Genomic DNA, 12,026 nt, shown 5'->3' with positions numbered 1-12,026 from the left:
TGTGGCCTCGGGGCCACCTCAAAATGGAGGCACCCATGAAGGCCTCATCCCCTTTCAGTGGTGGAAAATGTGACAAAGTACTGTATGGGGTCTCAGGGTGAAGGCTTGACCCTTCCAAAGGAGTGCCTGCAACCGCTCCTAGAACTCTCTGAGGGAGGGGTGGCCGGAGGCAGGACAGTGTCATCATGGAGCAGGCAATGGAGCCCCACCTTCCAAACCCGATCGCCACAGTGGGGCAGTGAAAATACAGCCAAGTGTTTCAGGTGGATGATCTTTGGTGAGAACTGGAAGGTGTTGGAGATTTTAAACAAAGGCTGAGTCAGGGAAAAGGGGGAAGGTCTGTGCTAGAGTGGATGGCAGGAGTGATTAGAAAACAAAAGGGAGATGGTGCTCTTAGCACCCTGCAGTTCTGATGAAAGGTCATCAAGCTGAAATGTTAACTTTGTACATCGCAGCAGTTGGTTTTGCCAACAATTGAAAAGCTCAACGATTGCATTTGTGGGCGCGGCAAGTTTGTGATACTAACCCTGCTGAAAGCCCAAAACCTCTCCAAAGGGTGGGCCTGGGAGACGTTCAGCTGATACACACTCTGCTGTACAACCAAGTAGCCAGCAATAAAGTGACAGAAGAAAGTCAAGCTACTCAACTTGATGTCTTGACCTCTCAATCACTGAAATAGAGTGCCTAGTCATTTACTGCTGTGCTGTTGTGGGAGCTTGCTGTGTGCAAATCTCAGCAGTGATCACCCTGCAAAAACAGTACTTCATTGGCTGTAGAGCACTTTGGGATGTCCAGACATCATGAAAGGAGCTATGTAAATGCAAGTTCTTTATTTCTTTTTATTCATTCTTTTCCAGGATGTGGGCGTCACTGGCGAGGCCAACATTTGTTGCCCATCCCTAATTTCCCTTGAGGAGGTGGTGGTGAGCCACCTTCTTGAACCGCTGGAGTCCATGTGGTGTGGGTACACCCACAGTGCTGTTAGGGAGCGAGTTCCAGGATTTTGACCCAGTGACAGTGAAGGAACGGCGATATATTTCCAAGTCAGGACGGTGAGTGGCATGGAGGGGAACTTTCTTTATGTGAACTGCGTTGCTAACACGGAGTAATGCCAGGAATAGAAAAGCTCATCCAGATTTAAGAAACAATCGGAGTAATCTTAAAGTGGGGCAACAGTGTGAATGGAATCAGCCATCAATCCTACACTGCACCCTGATTTTCCTTGCCAAAATTTCAGTGCAAGGGAGGATGAAACATAGGGTATAATGGGCGGTTAGTTTGATATAATCAATTTTATATCATTTCCCAGGGTTAAAATGCATTCTCTCAGTAAGTTTTCATTTTTAATGCTGAAAGGAGCAGGTAGAGCAAATGTGAAATGTCCTTCACTATTCCTGTTTCACTGTTCCTGAATTTACACCACTAATTTGTGTTTCAGTGTTATGGATTTTCCGCGGCGCTCTTACTAACTGAAGTAAACATTTGGCTTTTTTGCGTTGAGATGTCAATTTAGTTATTTTGCTAGAATAAGGTTAAATAGTGAATAGCATCCTATTCACATCCGTCCATCGATTACTCTTTCCTTTTCCAGTCAGTTGTGCAGTGATCAAATTTTAAAGGCATGTTTTAAAAATTAACTATAAGACAGTCTATATTGAATTCAGCATTTGCTGGTGGGAATTGTAGAGTTTAATGCACATCAGTTTCATAAGGGACATGCAAGAGAGAAGAAAGAGAAAACTTTGCATTTATACAGCACCCTTCATGACCTCAGGACATCCCAAACATGCTTTACAGCCAATGACGTGTAGGTATTATTCTAAAGTAGCCCATGGCTGCCATTTGCTCACAGAAAGCACCCACAAACAGCAATATGATGAAAACCACATCATGGTTTCTCCGTTGTTGTTTGAGGGATAAATGTTATCCAGGATAACAGGGATAACTCCCCTGCCGGCTCCTTCGAAATAGTGCCATGTGACATTTTTGCACCCATCTGAGAGGGCAGTTGGGAAGGAGGGCCTCAGTTTAACAATTCATTCGAAAGACTCTCACAGTCCTGGACTCAAGTCTCAGCCTTGCTTCTGTGCTGACCTAGAGACGAGAATACTGCAAAATGAGACACTGCATTTGAATCAACTCACTGACTGCTCAGTCAAGAGAAAGGTGGTATTGGGAGGCAGGTGAATTCTCCTGAAACTCCTGAATAATTGTCGTTCGTTCATTGGTGTCAGCTTCTTCCCAGAAGGTTGACCACCACGGTTCTCCACCTCCATCTGTCCGGTGCTGCCCTTACACATTCCACATGGGCCACTTGCATTCAGTCCATTATATCCGTCATCCTTTATCCCCTCTGCTTCCCTCTTCTATGTTTTCCATCGATCTCCCCTCTAACTATCTCTGTCTACCATCTGTTCTAATGATGTGATCTAAATATTGTACCTTTCTCTCTTTGATTTTATGCACTAACTTCCTCTTTTTGCCATTTCCAGCACTTCTTCATTAGTCTTTCTGTCTGTGTAGGATATGCAGAACATCGTCCTATGTCCTATGTCCTCATCTCGAATGCATTCACCTTATCAATAGTCTCTTTGTTTGTTGTCCACGTCGCCGAGGGATATAAACTGTAGCACGTCAGCATTCTTTTCCTAAGCTCTAGGTTTGGTTTCTTTGATGTTAACATGTCCTTCAAAGCTGGTCTTGGCCATCTCAATTCTCCTTCAGATCTCACAGCCACGTCTCCCATCGCCTGTGATAATCTGCCCAAGGTGCGTGAAACTTTTTCATTTGTTCCAGGACTTGTCCATTTACTTCAAGTGTTCACTTCGGGGGTTAGGTGTCAGCTCATCACCATTGCCTTGGTCTTCTTCCCATACATTCTTAATCCATGTTCTTCACTCCTTGGGCTTTCACTTTATTTACAATTTCCTGTTGAATAGTTATCAGTTGTACACTAATCCACTTATTCCGTTCTAAGGATTTCATCTTCTATTAGCCGTGTAACTATGAATAGTAATGTGATTTTTTTTCTTAGCCATGTGACTGCATACAGTAACGTGTTCTCTTTCTTTAAGCAAACTTTTTCCTTCTATTTCAAACTCTTGCTTACTGACATTTGACTGAAAATCCATTCTCTATAAATTAGCCAGTCTGCTATGATTCATTGCTGAGCAGATTCAACTCTCCATACTCTTGCATAATTACAAACACCAGGAAATACAATAACTAATAATAATAGAGGGACCTTAAATGTCAATGAGAAGCCTGTTTGTCATATGGCCAAAAATACATTCCTTATAAACAACAATCAAATGCATTCCAGGACTCCAAACAGATAACATGTTTTCATCTGGAGACTGACTTTATAATTGGTGTCCGGGCAGCAAAATTTCAACCTTACCAGTCCTTCCTAAGGAATAATTACAGGTTATTTGGTAGATGACAGTTCATATCTGGACTTATCCAGTGCAGTGTGATGCAACAGCAGTCAAATATTATAAGTCTAAACCCCTCTCATAATGGGACACCATTTTACATGAAAAGATGCTGAAAACAATAATGATGTGCAATAATATAGTTTCCTTTCCCAACCTCAGGACATCCCAAAGTGCTTTACAGCCAATGAAATACTTTCTAAAAGTAGTCACTGCCATAACATAGGAGATGCAGCTTTCGATTTGTGGACAACGAGGTCTCACAGACAGCAATGTGATCATGACTAGCTAATCTGTGTTACTGATGTTGGTTGAGGGATAAATATTGGCCAGGTCACTGGCAAAAAGCTGCCTGCCCTTCTTTGAAATAGTGTCATGGGATCTTCTATGTTTACCAGAGAAGCCAGACTCCTAGGGTGAAATTGTAGGGCAGCGGGATTTGACGTTCCCGCCGGAGCCAAAGGGGTTTAGAAAGTCTCGCCGCATTTTACGGCCCCGTCCCCGCCGAAACGGGGCCGGAAAATTCTGCCCCTGGTTTAACATCTAATCCAAAAGATGGCACCTCCGACAGTGCAGCACTCCCTCAGTACTGCATCGGGAGCATCAGCCTAAATTTTGCGTTCGGGGCGGGCCTCGGGTGGAATGTGAACCCACAGCTGCTGAGATTCAGAGGCAGGAGTGCTGCCCACTCATTTAAAAACACGGGACAGGCTGACCGAAATCATAAAAGCAAAATACTGCGGATGCTGGAAATCTGAAACAAAAACAGAAAACAGGTCTGACGGCGTCTGTGGAGAGAGTAAAACAAAGTTAACGTTTCTAGTCCGTACGGACAACATTTCTACACATAACATTTCTAGGAAAATAAATTAAAATTATACAATTTCCTAAATTTGGTAAACCCTTAAAGGCATTTAAAGATTCCAATTCCACGACATGTACATTTGGTAGAATTTCAGTGACAACCTTCATTCAGAGCATCAGGAATTGTGGTGTAATACCTGCTGACTGTAAAAGTATGGCATGCCCTCCCCTCATCTGCTACTCCAAAAATACTTTCTCTCTGTGAATAATTGTCTTTGTGGAATAGATTTTAGTCCATTTAGACTTTCAAAATAGCCGCAAGGTAGCCAGACACACAACAATTCAAGGGGCACTTTTATAACTGAAGTATCCTTCCCAATAGTTGGACACCTGTAGTGAGATTCTGTACGTTGTGTGATGTAATGTGCCCGTCACAATTTTTTTCCAAAAGCATACATTATTCATAACATTTGTAACAGTACATTGCAAAACATTTCAAATTGAATATGTTAAGAAGTGCAATAAAATACAACTTTCCTCCATACAGCATGTTCCACTGCAACTTCACTACTCTTGATATTTACTATATACATTCCACGATGGGTATACAGTCCAAGGAGTTCTACAAGGTCTCCAGCCCCTCAGTGTGCTATGGCTGAAAGGTCTTAGACAGCGACTTTCCTCGGTTGCAGCTGCCCCAAGCTTCACTGTGTCGCTCAGCACATAGTCCTGGACCCTGGAATGTGCCAGTCTGCAACACTCAGTCACGGCCAATTCTTTGCACTGGAAGGTCAGCAAGTTTCATGCTGGCCAAAGAGCGTCGTTCACTGTATTGATATAATGCGCGCATCACATTTTTTTTTGGAAAAATATACTTTATTCATAAAATATCTGGAAGAACATTCCAAAACATTTCAAAATCACCATCACAAAAGTACAATCAGATTCAACTTTTACATATGGATCACAAGGTGCATCAATACAATCAATGAATATTACAATCAATTCAATATGGTCAATGCAGACAATCAGGCAATGGTATTGGAATTATCAACATACATCATGTTGCACTCTGAGGTGCTTCAATACAATTATAATACACTTAGTATTCACTGCATACATTCATTTTGAGCTGTACAGCCCGAGGGGCTCTCAACAGTTCCCAGTTCCTCGGTGCACTGTGGCAGAAAGGTCTTAGATAGCGACCTTTCCCCATTGCGCCTTTGCGGCAGCTGCCCCAAGCTTTAGTGCGTCCCTCAGCACGTAGTCCTGGACTTTGGAATGTGCCAGTCTGCAACACTCAGTCGGGGACAACTCTTTGCGCTGGAAGACCAACAAGTTTCGGGCAGACCAAAGAGCGTCTTTCACCGAGTTGATGATCCTCCAGCTACAGTTAATGTTTACCTCGGTGTTGGTGTCCCTGGGAACAGCTCGTAGAGCACAGAGTCCTGTGTCACAGAACTGCTCGGGATGAACCTCGACAGAAACCACTGCATCTCTCTCCAGACCTTCTTTGCGAAGGCACAATCCACAAGGAGGTGAACAACGGTCTCATCCCCACCACAGCCACCTCGAGGGCAACGTGCCGAGGGGGTGAGACTCCTGGCGTGTTGGAAGGATCTGACGGGGAGGGCCTTTCTCGCATATCACATGAATAATGTAGGAAAACATGTACAATTATACAGTGAAGCACATGCTCTATACTGGCAGTACCTACACACATTACAGTGAGAATAGTGATGCTGATACATTGCGCTGCTGGGAGTGGGGACATCTAAATATTAAAGAGAAGGGGGAGAGAGAGGAATATTCTATGACTGCACAGGAGTCTGGACTTCAAAATAAAAAAAGACATTACACTCCGGCAAAACAGATAGCACTTGGATTCTAACTAGAAATAATTGGTTCCTCCACATTGGGAATTTTGCTTCAGATTAGCCTGCATGAGGGAGAACCCTTTTCACAACTGCCAGGATAGCGTGTAAGTAGTAGTAGCGTGTAGCGAGCACCTCCTTAAAGCTTGGCCTATTTTGGCCTGGCCGATTTATTTCATGTTTGGTGCCTGGTATTTCTGACGATGATTAAAAATAAAGAAATTTGTTAATAATTATACATCCCAAGAGTGATTTGTGCTCTTGTACCATTCAAACCACAGCATTCCTCAAGGATTTCTTGCACATGGAAGTAAATAGTAAGAGCATTGTAGCTGTTCATTTTTTTGACTTGATATCATGCATGATTCAGTCAATGATTATGTACTGTATTTAAATAATTTGCTTAAATATGTGAGTAATATACCAGGTTACTGTAAACGATATTAATAATGCTTTAGTCTGTGTAGCAACAAATAGTTCTTAAAATCCTTTATAAGGTTGTAATATAAAATTAGTGTTTAAAACAACCAGCGCTTTTACTACATTAAATTGCTCAGCAAAAGGTGAAATTTCTATTGAACACTGATGCTGATTTTAGCACGCTTCTAAAGTCATTCTTCTAGCCGCAGAAAGTATCTTGGCAGCTCTGTCATAAGTGCTTTGTGGCTTCATCTGAAGTGTGATTCCCAATTTGAGACACCATTATTTCCTATTTAGAACATACTGTTATGAGTTGTCAGCACGCAAAGACATTTTTTTTTATTTCGAGCTCGAGTAACCCTGCACAGAGCTGGAATATTCCTTGTTAATATTCCGGTTTGCTTCCTTCCAGCATTGTTTTAGCCGGATGACAAACTCGCTGTGTAATTGGAGAATACTGTCCTTGCTTGGGTTTTTGCAGTGTCCTTATATACTTGTCTTTTGCCCCAATGCACGCCCCTCCCTACCGCTGTAACCTCCTCAATCCCTACCATCGTCCAAGATCTCTGCACTCCTCCAATTCTGGCCTCTTGCGCATCCCTAATTTCCCATTGCCCCACCACTGGTGGTCGTGCTTTCAGCTGCCAAGGCCCTAAGCTCTGGAATTCCCCCCCCCACCCCTAAACCTCTCCACTTTCCTACCTTCCTGCCCTCTTTTAAGGCATTCCACAAAACTTAGCTTTCATTCAAATGTTCTAATATCTCCTCACCTGGCTCAGTTTCAAATATTGTTTGATAATGTTCCCATGAAGCACCTTGGGATGTTTAGCTACCTTAAAGGCGCTATACTAATGCAAGTTCTTCTTGTTGTGCTCTACGTAGCCACAAGAACTTGCTTGGACATCTGCAGAGCACCGGCTAACATCTCCATTAGGTTACAAAGCAGTTCTGATGAATGGTCATCAACCTGAAATGTTAACTCTGTTTCTCTCTGCACAGACCTGCTGGGTGTTTCCAGCATTTTCTGTTTTTACCTCCGCTAGGTTATTGTCTTGGTCTTGCTCCCAAAACTTTTAACTTATGATCACAAAAGGTCAGTTTTCATGAGGGGATTGACTTTTCTACGAAGATCTACAGCCTCTACATGTACATGATGGGGCAGCATCAGGAAGTCAGGGTCAGCAGCTCTGATTGGACACGTACCAGAAAATGTCATCACGTGATCTCCTGCCTCCAACCACCCCATTCCCCTCACTCCTGACATTGGTTGCCTGACATGTCCATCCTGAAGTTGTGAAAGGCGCTATATAAATGCAAGTTATTTCTTCTTTCCTTCTGCAAGCAGAGCAAGTTTCCAATGAACCTATGTGGAAGATGGGATAGCTCGTCATGGGACTAAAACTGACCTCTTTAACATCAGATTGGAGTCCACATACGATGCCTGTAGACTCTCCTGTCTCTTCCAAAAGGTAATGAGTACCACAATATGAAACAATGTGTAAGGCTAAGATTGATGCCCTAATTTATTGACAAATAAGATTATAAATAGGTGCAGAAATACAAAAAAATGAATCTGATAGCAAACAGCTGGACTTATGGAACACAAAAGAGAAAATTTTCAATACATGTAGATGTTTTCAGTAGATTTTGCATGAGTCTCCAATGATAATTGCAAGGGAGATTGGTTCCACAAAGTGTCCTTTGTCCTTTTCGTGTAGTTAACAGAATGCGAAGGAAGGGACAGTAAATTATTTTAGCTAAGTTTTCTTTGAGGTAAATTCTGGCCTCCTTATGGTCTGTTTGTCATTGGTACTGAGTGGCCCATAAAATCACATCTTCTTCAGTTCTTACATATCTGACACTGCTTTTAAAAAAGATATAACTTGAAATCCTTTTAGAATAAGGCTCCTTGTTGGTTCAGTCATTTAAGATGCAATGAATTCACTGATATGCTTGATTCCCTTAACATTTCCCAACAATTGAATCCACAATTATGTCTAATTGGGGTGAGCTTAAGTTAGTGTTTCAGATATTCTTTGTCCTTTAACTAACCAATAATTTGATTAATCCTTATAATAAAGTTCTGTGCCTGGGTTCATCTACAGAACACAGAACCTGTCGATGCCTTGAAGGCTAACGCTACAATGCATAACAGCGGTGTCCGAGGCACCGTCTTTTGGATGAAAGGATAAATTGAGGCCTCACCTGCTGTCTGAGATGAATGTAAACAATCCCATGACACTATTTTGAAGAAGAGCAGAGCAATTATCCCCAGTGTCCGGGTCAATATTTATCCCTCAATCAACAAAATTCAGTAACAGATTACCGTGATTCAAAATCTGGCCCCTGGGTAAAAGGATAAAGCAAAGCAGGGCAGAGAGACCTTTACATTGTGTCTGACCCATTCTGTACCCAACCAAGGGCTGCATTACTTGGGCAGGGGAGTGGTAGTGGGGTAACTGCAGGAAGAAGCCAGAAGGGGACCCTGGCTGCCCAGGATAGGAAAGTCCTAGGGTTTAAAGGTGGTGGGCGAGTCCTGGAGCCTGAGGGGGGGTGAAGAGGGGTGGGGGGGGGGGTGGTTTGGGGGTAGGGCTTTGTAGGGCAGGTGGGGCCAAAGGATGGGGTGGTGACATCTTGCAGGGCAATATCCCCCGATGCGGGCAGGGCACTGCCCCCAGGTGGACTTCCCTCCCCCACCACCCCACCTCCTGTCTTTTCTCACCTAGGCCTTAAAAAAAAAACAGCCTACCCACTGCGGCCCGAGTGCCCAAGCCAACCGTGGTTTGGTGTGGTCCGTGTATTATTCAGGTCAACAGGCTTGCTAACAAACTTAATTGAACTTTAATCCTTCATTTAAATATGGCGGGCAGGCTTCTGATTTTGGCGCCCGCACACCTAGCGTATTTTGGGGACTGGTTTGGAGGTGGGTGGGGAGGTGGTGAGCTAGCCGCCCAACCTATTTTATGTACCAAAAACCTGCCTGGCGGGGGCATTTAGAATCCAGCGTGCAAGGGCATTTCTTGTGGGCAGCAAGTTCCTCAGACTTGTGGGAACCCATCACAGCGGAGAACACAGATTAAACAAAGGGTTTAAAATAATGTTTGTGTATAAAAGCAAAATACTGCAAATGCTGCAGACCTATAACAAAAACAGAAAATGCTGGACATGCTTCTTTAGTTTCAGTGTTTACGTCATTTCCTTGTCTCTTCCAGGAATGTCCACCTTGAATAAGTTCTGTTCCTCTCTCCAACAGGATTTCCATCTGGCCCGTTTACCTTGATAACCTGCAGGGCTACAGACCTCTCTCCGCCACCACCTCACTCACCCCCTGAGCCTTATACTTGCTTATAAAATGTTAACCTCTTCCAGTCCCGAGGGAAGGTCACCGACCAGAAACCTGTTTCTCCCTCTGCAGGAGCTGCCTGACCTGCTGAGCGTTGGCCAGCATTTTCTGGTCTTAGTTCACGTGTGTTGCTGTCACAGTGACAACAGGTGCTCAGCCATTTGCTGAGACATTCGAAATTTTACGACCAAACTGCGGAGGTTTCCAGGAACTAGGCATGCCTTAATACAGTCAAATTTGGTGATAATTGATATGACCCCATTTGGGTCACTTCAAATTCACTTAAGTTACATGTGATATATTTCACAATGTAACCTTTGTACACTTATATAATTGAAAACGCGTGTGTGTGTATGTACGTGCATGTGTGCGTGTGTGTATATATGTATCTCCCATGTTACAACATACATTTCCCTATAGTGTATTGTATGTGTATTTCGGGGATGATCTATGTATTTCATTATGCAGTTGGTTTGGGAACTTCCTCTGGTAAAATATCAGTTTCTTCCTTCGAAAATGTTCTCTTATGATACCTCGGGGAAGGTTCCTCAGTCTGTTTTACTAGTACACTGCTGTAAATTAAGTGCAGCCTGCACCATTATATGGCTGACTTAAGATGTTTCCATTTATTTGCATGTGGTGTCTGTGCAGACTGTCACAAGACTCAGAATTTCCTCTTGTTTCCATAGATTTTTGCAACAACAAAAATATGTGCAATTGCAAGAAACACGCTGTATTTATAAGCTTCTAAGGGTTTTTTTTTATATATTTGTTTGCAATTTGAGATGTAAGAGACAACAAAGCACTCAGATAATAACCATTATCAAAGGCAAATGTGTATTTGAACCCGGATAGAATGGATATGGATTGTGAATGTTTTTCTCTGGTTTATTTGGAGTGTTTACTGAACAGCAGAATTATGTACTTACCCAGCCCTTGCCTAAATGCAAAACACCTGTAATTGTGCATCTTTCCTTGACAAGATCAGCTGGGAGAGGGAAGAGGTTCGTGGCATTGCTGTCTCAGGGAGAAAAGCGATTGTATTGTGTTTCTGTGGCTGTTGCCTCATCACAGAATAAACCATAAACTTGTGCACTCACCCTTGCTAATAAAAAGTAATACTAGGGGCGGGATTGTGATTACCTTCGACTTGTAAGAATGAGTGCATTCGATAATTTCACATGTACTTTGTTGTCAGAGGGAAATAAAATCATCTGGACCGACAACCTCAGGAGTTCTCTTGCAATTATTTTTTTCTTTAAGAAGCATCAGAGCTGCGTTAAGATAATGAGCTTTCATTTTGGTTATTTTTAGATATGCAATAAGAGGGATATTTTTATGTGCGTCCCGCGAACATTAGATATCCATGAAGGTGCTTTGTGGGCAAACCAGTGCAAGTCAAAGTCAATGATAGCAAACAAATCAAGACTTCCTCTTGGATTCGGGTGACAGGGAATAACTGTTCGATTCCATGCTGCGCATTTGGGACTGTTTCCATCACAAAACCAGGATCGTGAGACTGCAGACAGGGCTACACGCTGTGGGAATTCATACTTCTTCACTGTGCATCCCTTTTAGCCCCCCGATACCATTAGTAAGTCTGGCTGGATTTGAAGCCATGTACCTGTGGGCTCACGTAAGTAGTCATTTCAAAGGTAACAAGACGGCTCTCTTTATCCGGATATTTAAGTCACCAGAATTTTCCTGGCAGTGCCCACTCGTGATGTGGGCGTACGCACTGGCTTTCTAGCATTTTCTGACCTAATTGCAGATCTAACTAAACTAATTAATCACTGCAACCCATTCAAAATGACAAGGTTTGGCAAGGTGACATTCTGCCCCGCCCCCACCCCCCCCCCCCACCACCACCCCCCACCACGAAAAAAGAACTCCACACTTTGTGTTCTTTTAAATCCCCACAGCAATTTATTTTCTGAATATCTAAGTTTTCCCTGTGAAAAATTCCGACAAAAAAGGTACCCAAGGTTAACTGTACTGTGTGCTTATTCAATATTTATGATTTTTAGCGTATTACTTGTAAGGTTTTTTTTTTGGGGGGGGGACTCAAACGGGTACATTAATCAAAAGGAAAATGACAAAAATGGGCATTCTGACAACTCATACACTGGCGCTCATTTCATAAGAATAAGG

General features: G+C 42.9%; 1 long non-coding RNA gene across 1 annotated transcript; it reads left to right on the top strand.

Annotated features, from left to right (window-relative positions):
* Positions 1–558: 558 nt before the first annotated feature.
* On the top strand, positions 559–11,095 carry LOC144679479 (uncharacterized). The gene is made up of 3 exons (XR_013576349.1): positions 559–1,052; positions 7,878–8,001; positions 9,786–11,095. It is a non-coding gene; the product is annotated as an uncharacterized LOC144679479 (long non-coding RNA).
* The last annotated feature ends 931 nt before the right edge of the window (positions 11,096–12,026 follow it).

Source organism: Cetorhinus maximus, chromosome 4 (assembly GCF_964194155.1).
Source record: "Cetorhinus maximus chromosome 4, sCetMax3.hap1.1, whole genome shotgun sequence".
In the NCBI taxonomy this organism is placed as follows: Eukaryota; Metazoa; Chordata; class Chondrichthyes; order Lamniformes; family Cetorhinidae; genus Cetorhinus; species Cetorhinus maximus.
The sequence above is the reverse complement of the archived record's forward strand: the minus strand, read 5'-3'. Positions and strand labels throughout refer to the sequence as shown.